Genomic DNA, 19,065 nt, shown 5'->3' with positions numbered 1-19,065 from the left:
CAAGGCAGAGGCTGTTTTGAAATTGCCTTTGGATTAAAGCAGCTTCTTTAAAGCAGCAGAGATGGCTAGCTGTACAAAGCTAGCTGATGCTTTTGGGATTCCTAAGCTCAATAAGAAAAATTATGCGGACTGGGTTTTGTATGCAGAGGCAATTCTGCGGAAAGAGGGTCTGTTTGAGGTGATTACAGACAACCCCCCAGCTCCAATTACAGATGCATGGGAAGCTAAGGATTCCAAAGCAAGGGGAACTCTTACGTTGATAGTATCCCCAGAAGAGCTCTGTCTATTGCGTGGTAAGACCTCAGCCAGAGAAATTTGGGACACTCTGAAAGAGGCTCACTTGAGAACAGAAGCTGGATCCACTATGTTTTACTTTAACAAGCTGCATAATATGGCTCTTGCTGAAGGTGGAGATGTGCGTATACATCTGATGGAGATGCAGAATCTGAGACATGAGCTGCAACAGAGAGGACTCAACTTTCCAGAGGCTGTGTATTCCTTCATGATACTACAATCTTTGGGTTCAGGTTGGGAGTCTGTTGCAACTCAGATTGCTGTACAGCCAACTGCTCAGCTGACAGTGGACTATGTTACTGCCGTGATATTGAATGAAGCGGATCGGCGGGGTGCTAGCTGCATCAACAAGGGGGAGACTTCACAGTCATCATCCCATAGTGCAGTGGAACCACCAGATGGCGCCAAAGCTTTGAAGGCAGTGAAATGCTACTCGTGTGGACGTCTAGGCCATATGAAGAGGGAATGCAAATATCCCAGGGCCAAGACAGAGCAGCGCAGCGGAAGCTCATCGCGTGGAAAAGGCCAGAGCAAAGGCAAAGGTCCGGTGTCCAGGACAACGCAGCACAAGGCAATGGTCTCACGCTTCGCTCCAAAGGTTGCAGAGGTTGCAGAGGTCCAGAAGACGTCTAGATCTTTCTTCGTTGTTGATTCAGCGGCGACGCATCACATGTGCAACGATAAGCGACTGTTCGTGTCTTTTACACCGCAGGAAGGTGCGATTCACCAGGCAGATGGCCACACGATCCCCAGTAAAGGCTACGGAACTGTTGTTCTTCACAGTTTGGACTTATCGATACAGGACGTGCTTTATGTGCCGGACGCGAAACATAATCTGCTTAGCGTTGGACAGCTGATGGAGCGGAAAATAGACGTTTCCTTTAAAAACAAAAGATGCATCATCACCAAGAAAAATGATTATCAATTGTATGCTGAATTTGTTGATCGTTTGTTTGTTTTGTATTATGATGATGTTGTGCAGGATGACACTTGTTGCATTGCAGGTTCTAACAAAAGTTTGCATGCAGAATGTATTCACGATTTTCACAGGAAATTTGGACATTTGCATTTTGAGGCAGTATCTAAAATGCCTGCCTTGGTTGAAGGTATGACTATTAAACCCTGCAGGTACCACATGAAGTGCAAGGCATGCGCAGCAAACAAGGTAAAAATGGCTGCGAAAGGTAAGGTGTCTAGTAGGCAAGCTACAGAACCATACCAGGTTGTTCATGCTGATTTGGTTGGACCACTAGCGCCCTCTTTGGGTGGAAATAGGTACTTCATGGTTCTCATTGATGCATTTTCCAGATATATTTATGTGTACAATCTCAAGCAGAAATCAGAGGCTTTTCCTAGGTTCAAGGAATTCTGTGCTTGGTTGGAAAATGTGCATGGTAAGAAGATTAAGATTCTTTTCTCTGATCGCGGGGGAGAATTCACTTCTCAGCAGTTTGAAGCTTTTCTGGCTGAGAAAGGAATTCAACACGATTTGTCTAGTCCTCGCTCGCCATGGCAGAATGGACTTGCGGAACGGGCAAATCAAACATTGCTTCAAGGGTTAAAAACCTTGCTGCATGATGCAAATCTTCCAGAGAGTTATTGGGCCGAAGCTCTCTCATGTTTCACTTACAGTTATAATCGCAGGTTATCTTCAGCGATTGGTTGCACCCCCTATGAGAAGATGTTTGGCAAGAAGCCATACATCAAACACATGAAAATTTTTGGTTCGGACATGTGGGTTCACTCACCACAAAACTCCAAGTTAGACAAGCGTGGATTGCATGGTATCTTTCTAGGTTATCAGAAAGGGTCTTACAGAATAATGATGACTGACTCTAAGGAAATTAAGCTCACAAGAAGTGTTGAGTACAATGCCAAGTGGGGGGAGAATGTGGGAATTTTCCAATGTTATCCTGATGACAGTGATGAGACTGAGGATAGTCAACAGCAAAAGCAACCGCAACAACCCACACCCACTGATGAAGGTTCTGATTCTGAGTCTGAAACTGAATCAGATGATTCAGAGGATTTCAAGAGTGCGAAAGCCTCTATGCGACCCTCTGAAAGCTCTGATCAAGAATTGGAGGAACCATTGTTCACAATAGGTCACTTTTCTCCTAAGAAGGAAGAGGAGAGTGTTGAAGACTTAAGGCTAATTCACAGGTCACAGAGAGCCACAAAAGGCAGACCTCCAAAGAGATTTGCTGATGAATTTGCTAAGATAGCAGTAACAGCTGTTAAAAGCCCCAAGAAGGTTTTTGAACCTTCAAGTTTCCAAGAAATCCAGGATTTGGATTCAAAGGAAGCTGAGCCATGGTTAAATGCCATGAAGGCTGAGCTTGATTCCTTGGAAAGGAACAAAACATGGGACCTAGTTCCAATAGTTCCAGGAATGAAATTGCTTGGAAGCAAATGGGTCTTCAAAGCGAAGACTGATCAAAATGGCAAGATAGTCAGACACAAAGCCAGATTGGTAGCCAGAGGATTTGCACAGGTACCAGGTGAAGACTATCACGAGACCTACTCACCCACAGTGAGGTATGAGAGCATTAGGCTTATGCTCAAGCTAGCTGCAGAGGAAAATCTACACATTAGTCACCATGATGTGAATACAGCTTTTCTGTACGGATCTCTAGGTGAATCACTTTATATGCTTCCACCTGATGGCGTACAGGTAAAACAGGGATTTGTTTGTGCTCTGAAAAAGTCCCTTTATGGTCTCAAACAAAGTGCACGGTGTTGGCACACAAAGCTCACTGAAGTATTGTTTTCTCTAGGTTTTCAGCAAGGGAAAGCTGATCCATGTGTATTTGTCAAAGAGGAGGGGCAAAAGAAACTGTATTGTTTGTTTTATGTTGATGATCTTTTATTCTTTTGGAAAGATGTCACAATGTACAATAACGCCCTAGCTCAACTGAAAGAGCACTTTGACATGAAAGATCTTGGTGAGGTAAACAACTACCTATCTCTGGAAATAGAGAGAGATCAAGATGGTAACATTCTAGTACACCAGTCACGGAAAATTGCTGATGTGTTAAGCAAACTAAACCTGATGGATGCTAACCCTGTAGACACACCGATGACAACAGGTTATCAGGTAGATGACACTGAAGAAGCATTTTCTGACACTACACTGTACAGAAGTGTGCTAGGCAAGCTAAACTTCATTGCCAGATGTTCAAGACCAGACATTGCTGTTAGCTGTAATTTGCTAAGCAGACAAGTCAACAATCCCACTGTTAAGGATTGGAAAGCTCTGAAACGCATAGCGCGGTATTTGAAAGGCACTATGCATTACAGACTGAGATTTAACAATCAGAAGTCTGGTGGTCTTGAGATATTTGCAGATGCAAGTTTTGGAAGTGACACTACAGACAGGAAAAGTACGTCTGGAGTTTGCTATAAGTACAATCAGGGTCTATTTGATTGGTCATGCAAGAAGCAAACAACAGTTAGCTTAAGTACTTGTGAAGCTGAACTGAATGCACTGTCTTATTCACTTAAGGATTGTGAATGGTTGTTACAATTGTGCAAAGACATGAAAATTCCTGTCAAATGTCCAATCCAGGTTTACCAGGACAACAAAGCATGTTTGGCTTTGCTGAATTCTGAAGGTTGTAAGCAAAGCACGAAGCACTTGCAATTGAAGTTGCAACATGCTAGGGAACGTATTCAGAAGGGACTCGTAACGGTGTCCTATATGCCAGGTAATGAAATTCCTGCTGATGTATTGTCCAAGATTGTATCAAGGGATCAACACTGTACCTATGTGCAGAAGTTGGGTTTGTACTGATATTGTACGAACACGCTGCCCAGAGATGTTCACAGAAAGGGGGAGGATGTTGGTTTCTGCTTTCTTCTCTGTGCAGCGAAGTGCTTGTCACGAGACAGGTTGTTTACATTCCACAGAGTCTGTACTGTTGGGTTCCCACGGGAACGGGAGACTGGATGTGACGTATACTGGTTTCCTGTTTTTTTCCCTGTTCTTTGCAGTTTCAGGTTTGTGATTCTCTCCGTGCCTTAGAGGAGAGATGACGCTTTCTCTGCTCCGGCAGAGGGAAAATGTTTTTCTGTAACTTACCAGCTTTGAACTGTAAATAAAGTAGTATAGAGCATGTTGGCTCATACTTCTCATCATTCCGCTGTGCACTGGATACTGCTTATCAACAACACATACGATCATACTGGAAAACAAGTACTGTAGTCATAGACATTGTAATGCTCAGTTGTAGCAAAAAAAAAAAAAAAAGCATTCAATTATCTCATTTATCTCATTTATGTTTGATGGGACTTAATCCCAGGTAAGTGTGCCTGGATTACAGCCTGTCAAATATGAAGGTTTGTTGAACTGAACTGGTATATGCTGATTCAACCCATAGTTTAGTTTCATCTTCCCACTCACTGGCGGAGGAAGGGGGTGCGGTGGGTGCGGTTCGCCCCGAGCATCATCCCTGGGGGGGGGGTGACATTGCCATACTGCTCCCCCCCGGACTGCTCACTGCGGGTGTCTAGCCCCGCCCCTGTGGGCAGCTAGCCCCGCCCCTGGGTGCACAACATGTACGCCACTCCAGGTGCCGGAACAGCTAGCTCCGCCTCTATCCCCACTTACATGGGGGTTTTGTTCCCTTGCCCTGTCTCCTTTTGGCGCTGAAAATGCCACGTATGTCTGTGGGAGGGCACATGCTGATTGCACACAAATGGCGGAGTTGCCTAACTTAAAAAACCATGAAGAATTCTGTTTTCTTAATGTGATTTTTAATTATTTTTTTTTAAAAAGGGCAAAATAAGGTTTATTATTTTATTGCTTTTTTCTTTTTTGCCTAAAAACTGGGGCTTTCAGCTTGAAAATAAAACATTCTGGTTCAAATAATTTCCTGTGCCACTTTCCTGAACCATAATATTAAGCTGCATGCAGCCTTTTAAAATAATGAATGCAACAAATGTTATGTACTGTGTGAGAAAACCTGATTAATGAAACACAGGTCTCAAGTTCTGTTACCATTTTATTTTTCTCCTGAGACACTAAATAAAAAGCGGAAGATAAAGTGCATTGGTACAATTGGTTATAGGTTTTTTCAATTCTTCAATTGACCAAGTATCAAACTATTTAGCAGACAGACTAGGTATTTGAATCAGCTGTATGTTGAACAGGGGGAAAGGTCCTGAGACTGATATTGTTCTGATTTGAATATCAACAGAACAGTTCTAGGGGAGAACATTTTGGGATGATAATGGTGTTTTAGGGACCAATTTGTAATAGAAATAATTCACTTGTTAACTGTGGAATTAACAGAACTGTGGAGTTCTGTGGTGACAGTTAAGCTTTGTATATACATTTTTGTTCTGCTTATCAGCTTGGGTGTTTTTTATATCAGAAATCAGTTCATTTCTGCTCTGCCATCATTATAATGATTATCCCTTCTGCCTTATTTTGAAGCCTGTTCCTGACAGAAGAAACATCTAATCTCTATTTTTTGGGGGAAACCCCTCACTTTTACCAAAGATTCCAGTTCCATAGAATCTCTTATCATTGATCGTTTGATCTGAAAACTCTGCATAATTGCCACAGTGGCCAAGACGAGCTCAAATTTCAACGGAGAAAGTGGTAAAATCTGCAACTTGTAACAAAATTTTAATTAAAGGAGAAACTGCTTTCCTTGGCTGCCTTTTAATTAAATAGAGACAGAGATGATGTAGTAATTAGGCTAACCTGTCTGTGCAGAAAACATCCATTATTAAATTCAAATACTGCCTAAGGCACTTATGGCTGTTTTGTGAAAGGGAGCAAATACCTCAAAAAAAGGCCAAAGAGACAACTGGTGGGGTGGGGGGAGTGGGTGGGGAGGCAAATAAACTGAAATTAAAGCATTAAAATATGGGTGGAATGAATGGGGCCGAGAGAAGAATGAAGGTAAACCCATATTTTTATTGTGTGCACTGTGACACAAACATGTACTGCTAATGTTGTGGCTGAGGTGTTGGGCATTTGTGGTGGGAAATCAGTTAACATGGGCAGGAAGATTGATCCTTATACAGTGGTACCTCAGGCTACATACGCTTCAGGTTACAGACTCCACTAACCCAGAAATAGTGCTTCAGGTTAAGAACTTTGCTTCAGGATGAGAACAGAAATCGGGCTCTGGCGGTGTGGTGGCAGCAGGAGGCCCCATTAGCTAAAGTGGTGCTTCAGGTTAAGAACAGTTTCAAGTTAAGTACGGACCTCTGGAACAAATTAAGTACTTAACCTGAGGTACCACTGTACTGCTTGAAGATACCTACGTTCCTGCTCTGCATTTCTTCTGAAGTGAGCTTTGCTCAGCACCCAGCTGACTTTATGCCCTTAGATTAGAAGAGGGTCTATTCCACGCTTGCCACTGCTGCCATATTTAAATACTGGAACATTCATGTGAATCATATTTAGACAACACGAATGTGTAGGAGGTTGAGAACCCATCGCCTAAACTTGCAGATTCACCTGATGTTCTGTGTCTAGGTGGGAAAGCTTTCCTAGCCCAAGAGCCACAATCCCTTCTGCGCAATATTCTAGGGGCCACATGCCAGTGCTGAGTGAGGCCAGAGGCAAAAGTCTGTCGGCAGAGCAACAAATATTAATTTTACCTTCGTACAATAGGCTAGTTTCCTCATACTTGCACTTCCCTCTCTATTTACTTATTGGATTTATATACCACCTTTCTGTCAAGGCACCCAAGACAGTTTACAATTTTTTAATACTAAAAATAAACATTATATAAAAAGCAGTGACAGAATCCACTCAGTCCAACTGGGAGCTGATGGCACAAGCTCCTTGTCCTGAGCTCCCTCACGTATCCCTTCCTGCAGGTCACATATACAGTGCTTTTTTCTGGGGGTACACAGGGGTATGCATACCCCTAAACATTTTGTGAATCTTTGTACTTTTGTCCATTTACTGTATTTCCCCCCCCCTCCGCCTGATTTGAACTATATAATGGTGATGTTTCTTGAGTCAAAATGAGAGTACCCCTAAACATTTTTAAAGAAAAAAAAGCACTGCACATATAGCTCCCAGTGGTTGTTGGTTCTGCCAGGAGTCGATGGTATGTGTGCTCCCTAGCCTGAGTTACCTCACTTTTGCTTTCCCTCAGGCCACACAGGTCTTTTTTAAGCAGCCCTAGGAAAGGGCTCTCTCAGGCCATTCATGGTTTTGTCCTATGCACCATTCAGGCAAGCAAGAAGCACGGTCAGAATTCAAGGACCTATGCCAGTCAGGCAAAAACACTCAAGGAAGGTGCAAGTCAGGGCTGGTGAAGAGTGTGGTTTGGGAGACTGTGACCTGGGAAGAGTTCTGAGGCCTGGATAGAGAGGCCTGGAGGGCTGCTTTTGACGCCTCAGCCGGAGGTGTCCCATCCCTGTAGAGAAGACCAGATGAATTTTTGGAGGATGCTGACTTCAGTCACGATCTCAACACACTTCCTTCACGTATTCACTGGTGATCTGAATAGGGCTTTTTGTCTAAGGCACATCAAAAATGAGTCAAGAAAGCCCCAGAGTTAAAAAAAAAAATACCCAGCCAACATATTAATCCTCTCTGATATAATTTAGGTGCACATTCAGTCTTGAAGGGGCCTAGTATCAGCTGAAGTGCTGGATAGCCAATTTCCTTTGTGATCTGGTTTAAATGTTATGGGGTGCCTGAATGGAAGCTGAGTGATTACCTTGTGAAAGGAACACCCAGTCTCTGAGACACATTGAGCTTCCTGTCATGAAACTCCATGTGACATTACATACCCAAATATTTTTGTGCTCCAGGAAAAATGAGCAAAGACTCAATGAGCTGGGCTGCTTCCTGCACCATTCCACTCCCTTAACCTTGGTTTTTGCTTGCTGACCTTATCTGACTCTGCTTGTGGTTCCTCCTCTTATGTGATAATCTAAGGGGACTTAACTGTACCTCATAAGCACTTGGAAGGCATGCTGCTAATCTATCAACCAATAATGTAGCAGACAGAGAAAGGGCTGTCCAATCTGCTTATTTCTTGGGAATGAATTTGTTGTTGTCTTAACCTTGTTCTGGTCTCATGGAGCAAAGCAAGTCGGTTGCTGCAGAACCAAGGAGCAATGTCCTCTAACAAGGCATGAAAGCAAACACAGGCCTTTTGAGTCTCTGCCTTTCATATATGCCATCTATTTTTGAAAAGCTGGAGACTCCTAAAGGGTAAATGCTCTCACTTAAAGATGTCCATTTATCCTATTTTGTGGTACACACTCTCCGCCATTGGGCTGGGGAGGTAGTGTGGGAGGCACCTGGTTTCTTGGGCCTGGGGGGGTCAGGGGTGTGAGTGTCCAGCTCTGGGTACATGGGCCCTGGTGCTCTGTGATCTGATTCGGTGAGCTCCTGCCTGCCTGCCAGCCAGCCAGCCTCAGATTCAGTGGTCTGATTTCCAGTATCAGTGCCAAAACCCAATCTGGCCCCTCAGCCAGTGACACTGCAGGCTCTAGAAGCAATCAAAGTCTTTCAGCCCCGAAAAATTAACGAATCTACTACGGCAGAAGCTTTCATGTACTCAAGCCCATTTTGACAGGTGCATGAAGCGAAGTCTTCTTCGTGGGCTGGCATGTGAAGGAGAAAGTGATAAGGTGGGAGTTGAACAGCAATGAGATTTTAAAAATTGCAGTCGGTGATAATTAGAGCTTAAACAGATGTTAAAATGGGAACGCCTCCAACCTTTCTGAGAAGCAGATTGGTAATAACTGCTGAGATGACGTTGGTGGGGCAGGGAACCACTCACAAGAAACAGTCATGGTAAGCACAGATATTCTAGCATTGATAGCTAATTAACCCATGTGGCACAATACAAGTCCTTTGTGCCTTGTGGAGAGAACCTAATTACTTCTTTCCTGGAATTAATGAATAACTAAATAGAAGTACAGCATAACAGGATATGCTAATATAAAATATGACAAAGGGTTATCATTTTGGAGAAGACAGTTTTGTAGAGGGAAATGGTGTACATCATCTGTGTCTACATAAGAACAGCCTGATAGATCAGGCCAATGGCCCTTCCAGTGCTGCATCCCGTTCTCAGAGTGGCCAACCAGATGCCTGTGGGAAACCTGTGATCAGGATTCGAACACAAGACCACTCTTCCATCCTGTGGTTTCCAGCAGCTCGTATTTAAATGCATCACTGCTTCTAACTGTGGAGGCAGTAAATAATAATAATAATAATAATAATAATAATAATAATAATAATAATAATAATAATAATTTATTTATACCCCACCCATCTCGCTGAGTTTCCCCAGCCACTCTGGGTGGCTTACAGTCGAGTGTTAAAAACAATACAGCATTAAATATTAAAAACTTCCCTAAACAGGGCTGCCTTCAGATGTCTTTTAAAGATAAGATAGCTGCTTATTTCCTTCACATCTGAAGGGAGGGCGTTCCACAGGGCGGGCGCAACTACCGAGAAGGCCCTCTGTCTGGTTCCCTGTAGCCTCACTTCTCGCAATGAGGGAACCACCAGAAGGCCCTCAGCGCTGGATCTCAGTGTCCGGGCTGAACGATGGGGGGTGGAGATGCTCCTTCAGGTATACAGGACCGAGGCAGTACATAGCTATTGTGCCTAGCAGCCATCCATAGCACTCTCCTGCATGAATTTGTCCAAAATTCTTTTAAGCTTTGGCTGGCTTTACTTTATTACCTAAATAAAATTTCCTGCTTCCTTGATGATCTGGCTCACTCTGCCTGTATGTTTTAAGAATGAAGGAATGTGATATAGGCCCTGGGATGAGAAGCTAAGCAAGCAAGGGTATCTGAAGAGAGAAGAAATCCGATATTGGCAGAGGAAGAGCTAGATGTGACCTTGGCTTTTTCTTGCTCTCACATCAGTTACATGAACCCTGCTGTGCAGCACATTTCCTTGCTTTTTTTTTTTAAAGGAAACTGGATTGATTACTGCTGGTAATCCTTTCCTCACCTGATAACTTTGTATGAGGCAAAACAGGCTTAAGATTCAAAATAGAACTTACTATGCATGAACTGCCTCTAAAAAACTTAGTAAAAAAAGAATGAGTCTTTTTTTTTATTTAATGAGAAAAGCATTATGTTTCATGGCCAAACCATAATACTCCTTGCTCACTCTCATCTTAAAATACCACATCCATAATACAAATGCATTCACAATGCAAAAATTGATTTGCAAAAATTGCACACCAGGCAGTGACCTGGAGCCAAGTTGATTTTTTTTAAGGTCATTAGCATTAGTTGGTTGAGGGTGCGGCCCTTTGGATTTTGGCAGAAACAGCAGAAGCATTGTTCATCATAAGAGCCGCCCCCCTCCCTCTCTTTCTCTCAAAACACTTGACACTATTTTTTTTTTTAATTCTGAGGAATGGTAATGGTCTGAAAAAAGAGGTTCATAGCAGAAGTTAAAACTTGGTGCAGACCACGTGAATTTTTTAAAGTTTGAAAGTCTTAATAAAAGAAAAAGCATTGCAGCAAGTGATTAAAGAGTGCTTAATGTTTGAGTTGCCTTAGGGAGGGAGTTTGTAATTCTCCTGCTTTTGTAGGCTAGGCTAGATGAAGAAACAACACAAATGTCTCAGAAGGACATTTAGTATTCTAAATGCTTATGTCATCTCTGTGATTATTATTTTTTTTTGCTTGAGTTCCAGAACAAGTCTTTATACCAGAAAAAGAATGTTCCTCACTCATTTAAAATGTTCACTTTGCTAAGCTGTAGGTTCTTATAATGATCTTTCCTACTGCCATAGAAAACCCATATATGAAAGGATAAGAGTTTGTACAAGTGCATCACAACTCAGTGCTTAAACTCAAAGTTAGCCTGCTCATTTTGCAATGACTGAAATACTCAAAAAACTGAATTTCACATACCAATATCCAAAATACTGCACAAAACGTGTGCTGAAAAGTACCTAGGGTCCCTTCTGCGTAGTACAGGAAAGAGATCTTTCTTGTAACCCCAGCTTCAGTATCCTATGGAAGAACTCGCTCGGCTGCAAAAGAGATTGAAAAAGGAAATAGCATTCTGATCAGCTTTCTGTTTCTGAAGTAATGGGAAATTATGTATGTTAAACATCTCTCCAACACTAAGAAGAGATACTAAAGAACAAACTGGAAAGTATAGGTAAAAAAATTAACACCTTTGATGATTGGGGGAATAAGGGCACACACCTTTAAAAGGGGGGGTGCAGATGTTGAAAGAGGGAGGCCCTTGGAGCTTGTGAATGTTCAAAGGCTTCTTGGCAGCTGTGAACAGGAAGCCAAACAAAGAAAGTTCTACTTCAAAGCAACACCCATTTTCAAATAATATTTGAAACTTCCTTGGCTGAATCTGAGCCCCTGTTAGGCTGGGGGGCGGGGCGGGGATGTTGTGTGAGAGTGTGGGTGGGTGTGTTTGTTTTTTATACAGGGTTACTTTCAGTCATTAGTGGTGTTTCATAGTGAAAAATAAGTCTTTTATTATGAAAATCCCACAGCTTTCCCACTTATGGACTTGTTTTCTGAAATATTCAAAGCAAATCCTTAAGCCTAACCACCTATATGCAGTGTAGTTTGCTTGACTTCAGTATCCTAACAGAAGATAAAACATCTTGTGACATTGCCTTTAAAAAGCAAATGTTTACTGCTGAGCCATCCTTCTTATGAAAGCACAGGAAAGCACCTCTGTATTTGATGCATATTTTCTAACTGCTCAAATATGTTGTTGTTGTTGTTGTTTAGTCGTTTAGTCGTGTCCCACTCTTCGTGACCCCATGGACCAGAACACGCCAGGCACTCCTGTCTTCCACTGCCTCCCACAGTTTGTGGCTTCGAGAACACTGTCCAACAGACTCATGTTTGTGGCTTCGAGAACACTGTCCAACCATCTCGTCCTCTGTCGTCCCCTTCTCCTTGTGCCCTCCATCTTTCCCAACATCAGGGTCTTTTCCAGGGAGTCTTCTCTTCTCATGAGGTGGCCAAAGTATTGGAGCCTCAGCTTCATGATCTATCCTTCCAGTGACCACTCAGGGCTGGTTTCCTTAAGAATGGATGCGTTTGATCTTTTTGCAGTCCATGGGACTCTCAAGAGTCTCCTCCAGCACCATAATTCAAAAGCATCAATTCTTTGGCGATCAGCCTTCTTTATGGTCCAGCTCTCACTTCCATACATCACTACTGGGAAAACCATGGCTTTAACTGTACGGACCTTTGTTGGCAAGGTGATGTCTCTGCTTTTTAAAATGCTGTCTAGGTTTGCCATTGCCTTTCTCCCAAGGAGCAGGCGTCTTTTAATTTCGTGACTGCTGTCACCATCTGCAGTGATAATGGAGCCCAAGAAAGTAAAATCTCTCACTGCCTCCATTTCTTCCCCTTCTATTTGCCAGGAGGTGATGGGACCAGTGGCCATGATCTTCGTTTTTTTGATGTTGAGCTTCAGACCATATTTTGCGCTCTCCTCTTTCACCCTCATTAAAAGGTTCTTTAATTCCTCTTCATTTTTTGCCATCAAGGTTGTATCATCTGCATATCTGAGGTTGTTTATATTTCTTCCGGTGATCTTCCGGCATGATGAATTCTGCATATAAGTTAAATAAGCAGGGAGACAATATACAGCCTTGCCATACTCCTTTCCCAATTTTGAACCAATCAGTTGTTCCATATCCAGTTCTAACTGTAGCTTCTTGTCCCACATAGAGATTTCTCAGGAGACAGATGAGGTGATCAGGCACTCCCATTTCTTTAAGAACTTGCCATAGTTTGCTGTGGTCGACACAGTCAAAGGCTTTTGCATAGTCAATGAAGCAGAAGTAGATGTCTTTCTGGAACTCTCTAGCTTTCTCCATAATCCAGCGCATGTTTGCAATTTGGTCTCTGGTTCCTCTGCCCCTTCGAAATCCAGCTTGCACTTCTGGGAGTTCTCAGTCCACATACTGCTTAAGCCTGCCTTGTAGAATTTTAAGCATAACCTTGCTAGCGTGTGAAATGAGTGCAATTGTGCGGTAGTTGGAGCATTCTTTGACACTGCCCTTCTTGGGGATTGGGATGTAGGCTGATCTTCTCTGGCCACTGCTGAGTTTTCCAAATTTGCTCAAATATATTTTATTTCAAATGCTCCCTGATTTCACAAATATAGAATAAACTTTGGGAATAATTTTAGAAATGAATAATTCATTCCAGTGCTTTGGCTTTCACCTGTCTTATTAACCCCACACTCAGACCAAGTAATTGCCGAGTTGAAGCTGATGTAGTGAGCAGCTGAACTGCAACATCTATATTAAAAACATCTGGGAGCTGGTGCAGAGGCTCATGGAAGTCAAAGAGTGCTTATAGGAATCTTCCCTTCCAGTCCTCTTCCCAGCAGAACTTTACAAGATACAATACTGTAAAGTGTGGATAAACAATGGTGGAGCTAGGTGCTCCAGCACCCGGAGCAGGGGGCGGGGCTAGCTGCCCGTGAAGGTGCTCCAGCGGCAGGAGCCTCTCAGGTGGGTGTGCCGCCGCCAGCGAGCCTCACTGGGGGGTACTCCACTGTTTAATTGGGCAGTCACATTAACTACTGTTTACAGTGGTATTATTTTTAATGGCATGTTTCATAGTTGTATAGCACCTTGATATTTTATATGACGAAAATAAGTGCTTTAATAAATAATAAGAGTAATTGCCTCTCTCTCAGCAGCCAGCTAGAAAGAAAGAAAGAAAGAAAGAAAGAAAGAAAGAAAGAAAGAAAGAAAGATGCAGTTGATAGAAGAATTAGGCAAAGGGGGTGGCTCCTCCCCTTTGCTTATGGCCCCACCCACCACAGTATCTGGTCCCAAAGGGGAATATAGCTGCCAACAGAAAAAAAAACCACCACCTTGTCTGTGGGTGGCAAGGGCTATAGAGCTGCCTTTGAGATAGGACTCTGCATTTTTTTCTCTTTCTTTCTGTGTTTGTTTTTATTTAAATGAGTTTCCTTTATCTTATTGTATTATAAAAAGCTTCAATAAAATCTTTTGAAAAATAAATAGCAAAAAACTCCACCTTTTGCTCTATAGTCTGACAGTTGTATTTAAGTTCTACTCAGGAGTGGACCCGCTGAGATTAAGGGGCCTAAATTTGTCATGCCCATGGATTACAACAGGTCTACTCTGAGTAGGACCAGTGTTGGATAGAACCCAATTGGATCTCCTTCTCCAGCAAAGGGTAGTTTTAATCATACAAAAAGCATACAGATTTCATTTCTGAAAATTGTCCCTTCATCTGTGTTTTGCCTTAAGCGTAATGTTGTTGGTGTACCTCAAAATGACAACACTTTCTTTAATCAGCAGGGGGACATAATTATTCAACCATATGCAGGAAACATCTTTGTTTTCATGCAAGGCTGCTTAGCTGCGATGCCACTGTCAGTTCAAGTTAACTCTCTTGTCTTCTTTAAAGCAAAGATTACCTCTTCAATCTCACAGCCAGGATTGCATTATTACTGTTGTGTGTACAATAATGGAGGAGAGAAGGAAAGACCTGTTGGTCTGTGTTGTTCCACAGAGCTCAGTGGGAGATGATTACCACATGTCCCACAAATGTACTGTGATTACAATATTCAATTATGATACATCTTCAATTAGCACCCAGTCCTTCATGGATTATGAAAAGTCTGAATTAATAAAATGGGGGAAAGGGTCGAACTAAACACGCCTTTAATAATGATTATGATCAGCCATGGGGCTGGCCATGACTTACAGAATCATAGGGCCCATTTCACACATAATGCTAAGCCAAATGAGGGCTTAATACAAACAAGAAAATGTTTGGCTTCCTGGGGAGACGTTTGTGGCTGCTTTGCTCTCCTGGTCCTGTCATCACATGGCTGCTCTGATCTCAGCCGTGTTTTGGCTTAGCATTCCATCTGAAGCTGAGCTTGTGGTTTATCTCACTCTGGACAAACCATGAGTGGTAAATCATAGAACAAACTTTGGCCACTGCTTGTGTTTTGTCTGGAGTGAAATAAGCAATGATCCGGAGTTCAGAAGTAGCACTAAGCCAAATCATGGCTTGGATCACACCAGGGTGGCAGCATCAGGAGCAGAGAAGAAGCAAAGCAGCCGTAGTCTTCTCTCCATGAATCCACGTTTGCCCATTTGTGTGAAGCCATGGTTTAGCTTAGTGTTGTGTGCAAACAGGATATTGGAATTGTTGGCAGGGACTGTGTAGGTCACCTGGTCCACACCCCACTTACTGTATGATCAAAATACCAGCCCCTGCTGTTTTTTAAAACATTTAATCCAGATTTCCCCTTCCTATGGAAAATCCAAATCTGTATTATGCAATAGCCCAAGAGATGGCTGCCCAACTTTTGTGTAAATTGATCCAGTGAATGAGAGCCCACCTCCTCCTAAGCCTTCTATTCCTCTGTCAAACAGCTCTTACTATTAGGAATGTTTCCTAAGATGTAGATGAAATCTTCTTATCAAATATGTCTGGCCTAGCCTGATTTTGTGATGGCTAAAAGAAACTTTTTATGTCCACACTGTCTTCCTCCCCACCATGTTCCTCATGATCATGAAAGTATCTAAACAACTGTTTTTCTGCGTTATGCAAAAATACTGGGAGATGTTAATCTCTTCAGGTTAATGATTCATTCATGTAGTTACGTTGAATAGGAGATGTATATTTATATTCCTGTTAAATTGCTAAGAATTTTTACAGTTCATTCTAAAATACCTGTTTGTTTGTTGCTTAGATATGATTGCCTGATATAGCTGTTAGAAACATAGTTTTGCATATTAATTATATCCAGATGGCGGATTGGATTAGAAGATGGGCACAGTGTCTTCACTTTCTCAGCTAACAATGAGCACACAGGATGAGTGAGGAGCTGATCACGAGATGGCACATAGCTGCTTTCAGTGTACAACAACAAATGGATTTAGTCCAGCTCTTAGAAGATGAGCATTACAGAAGTCCTTTCAGGTCATGACGAAAGACAGTGTAAGAAAGACAGGTGTGGTAAGTCATATAGCTTTTTACAGGACTTGTATACCTTAGAGGCATGCACTCTACCAATCTAAATGTACGTTTCAAAACCCTTCGGTGAAACGTATAGAACACTTCTTTTTTTTAATACAACAGGCTAATAAATAATCGCTTAGAATGACACAAACCACATCAAAAGCCTGAGGCTTGTCCCAGTGCAAAATATTAAAAATTATACTGAAGAAAACGTTTAGGATTGGGCATGGACAACTTCTAATCCCCTGCCCCTGCACATTTTCCTAATGAAGATGGTTACAGTACATTGCAAATAAATAGCTGAGAACTGGTTTGGTAATTCTACCTTGTGATCAAGTCAGAAGGTTTGCAGATTGTTCTCAAGAACTTGTATACGTTGCATTGTGTGTTGCAGGTGTTTTGTTACTGGGATTTTCCAGTACCTCTCGACACTCAATAGTTTTGCACAACCTCCTTCAAAGCTTTTGAAGGTCCATATATTTGTAAAATTTCTGAGCCAGTTTGAAATGGTACAATAAAACCACATCCACTTTTAAAATTAGAAACATATAGCCTAATCAAAAATTGCAGTAGAACAGCACCAACAGTGGCAAAAAAACCCAACAACTTTCAACTTGAGGTTTTCAAAAATAATTTTTGTTTTATAATTAACAAATACCATGAAACACATGGCACCCATGGCAGAAGGTGCACCTGTTGGCATGCAGAATCAAAGCTGCCAAATGTCACAAAGTGGCACATTTGGGTAGGTGTTGGCCCATCAGGAGCAGGGGTGTGCCAACTTGAATAAAATATTGGGGGGGGGCAGGTAAGCTCCACCCCACATCATCAATCATAAAACACAGTGCACACATCCCATTTGAATGGCAATGTCCACTAGCTTGGGGGTGGCACCCTCAAATATTTTAAGGGGGGGGCAAAGGATCTCGACCTCTAAGGGTTGGCACATAATGTCAGGAGGGTCTACCACTGACTCTGCTTCACCCCAGACCAGATCTCTCTTCCTTCCCCATTACCAGAAATCAGCCATGTGTTTGTGTATGCATGGTACACCTGAGGTTTTTGGTTAAAAGAGAGCGTGCAAGCGCAGTTAGAGTGGCAGGAGCACCTATAGGTCTATGAAAAAATAAAGTCTGTTGTGTGTATAGTGTTATTGTAGAGTTTAGCCACTAGGAGGCACTGGACTTCTAGCTCTGCACGTGGAGAAGGGAGCATGCACAACACTAATGCTTTGACTGGCCCCATTCATATTTGTCGATGTAGCACTAAACCATGGTTTGGTGTTATGCAAATATACAGTGCTTTGCTGTTTGTACGGAACCTGAGATACTAAATTCTATATATCGTATTTGGTCGGCGGTTTGAATCCCTGCTGCGGGGTGCGCTCCCGCTGCTCGGTCCCAGCGCCTGCCAACCTAGCAGTTCGAAAGCACCGCCGGGTGCAAGTAGATAAATAGGGACCGCTTACCAGCGGGAAGGTAAACGCCGTTTCCGTGTGCAGCTCTGGCTCGCCAGAGCAGCGATGTCACACTGGCCATGTGACCCGGAAGTGTCTCCGGACAGCGCTGGCCCCTGGCCTCTTAAGTGAGATGGGCGCACAACCCCAGAGTCTGTCAAGACTGGCCCGTACGGGCAGGGGTACCTTTACCTTTTACCTTAATGCACCCTCGAATATAATGCACACCTCAATTTTCAGAACGTTGAAACCAAAAAAAAGCATTTGCTGGCAAATGTAAATGTGCCATTGAATCTAATGCGTACCTTAATTTTCACAACGTAATTTGGCCAAAAGAGATGAGCATTAGATTTGAGTAAATACGGTATTACTTGGGGTTACAAGCATCAAGTCTCTGGCAGTGCTAGCCTCAACTAGCTCGGACACCACAGTGGTTGGTTGTGCATGGCAATAAAGCAGTATTGCCTATGCAGGAGATGGCTTTGAAGCAGTCTCAAACCCTCTCTTTAATATAGCTGCTTATATTTCAGTTGTCCATCAGTGTTTTTTTCTTTTAAATTTAGTTTTTGCCTTGCAAAGTGTCAAAAATATGAACCAAATATTACACACAGTTGAGGTGGCGGAAACTCATTTTTCACGTTTGTTTTTTAAGAGGATTGCAACAATTGAAAGAAAAACGAGGAGGCCTAAGAAACTCAGCATCTGCGACCCAACATTTCATAATTCTCAGTATAATGACCATCTTTAAAAGAATGCTGGCTCAAATGTCTTAAGAAAATAGTTCAGGCTCTCCAACAGTCTTTAATCTAGAAAACATACACGCACACCAGCAATTGGCCTCCTTCCTACCCATGAAATCCATAGACTTTCTCACGGGATCAGTAACTGGAGCAATGCATGGAAAGAGAAAATGCTGAACGCTTGCTGGAGTGGTACTATAGCATGTATATCTTATCATAATACACTGGAATAGAAGGGTTGCACAAACTTCCCTTATGCAACAACAGGGTTTGCAAATGCACAATTGCAATAGAGAAAAGGCAATTGCCACAGGCACCTAGACTGGAACATTGGAATCATATTGTGTATAATTTTTTTTTTTTCCAGCTTGTTTACAGAATCTCAAATTCAAATTACAAATTCTAAGGCACAAGATGGCACAAAAAAAAAAAGTTTTATTGCACAACCTGCTTGCAGCTCCAGCCACCAAGTGTGTGTTTGTTATCTACATAAGCAGCTTTTAACAATTTGGGAACGTTTCCAAGAAGGCAAGTGTACTTAAAGGCTCATCCAAAAGAGTCATGTTAGTTACATCTTTCAAATACAGTAGGTGGGATCTTTGGCCC

This window comes from Podarcis melisellensis (assembly GCF_964234715.1).
Source record: "Podarcis melisellensis genome assembly, chromosome: 3".
Classification (NCBI taxonomy): Eukaryota; Metazoa; Chordata; class Lepidosauria; order Squamata; family Lacertidae; genus Podarcis; species Podarcis melisellensis.
The sequence above is the reverse complement of the archived record's forward strand: the minus strand, read 5'-3'. Positions refer to the sequence as shown.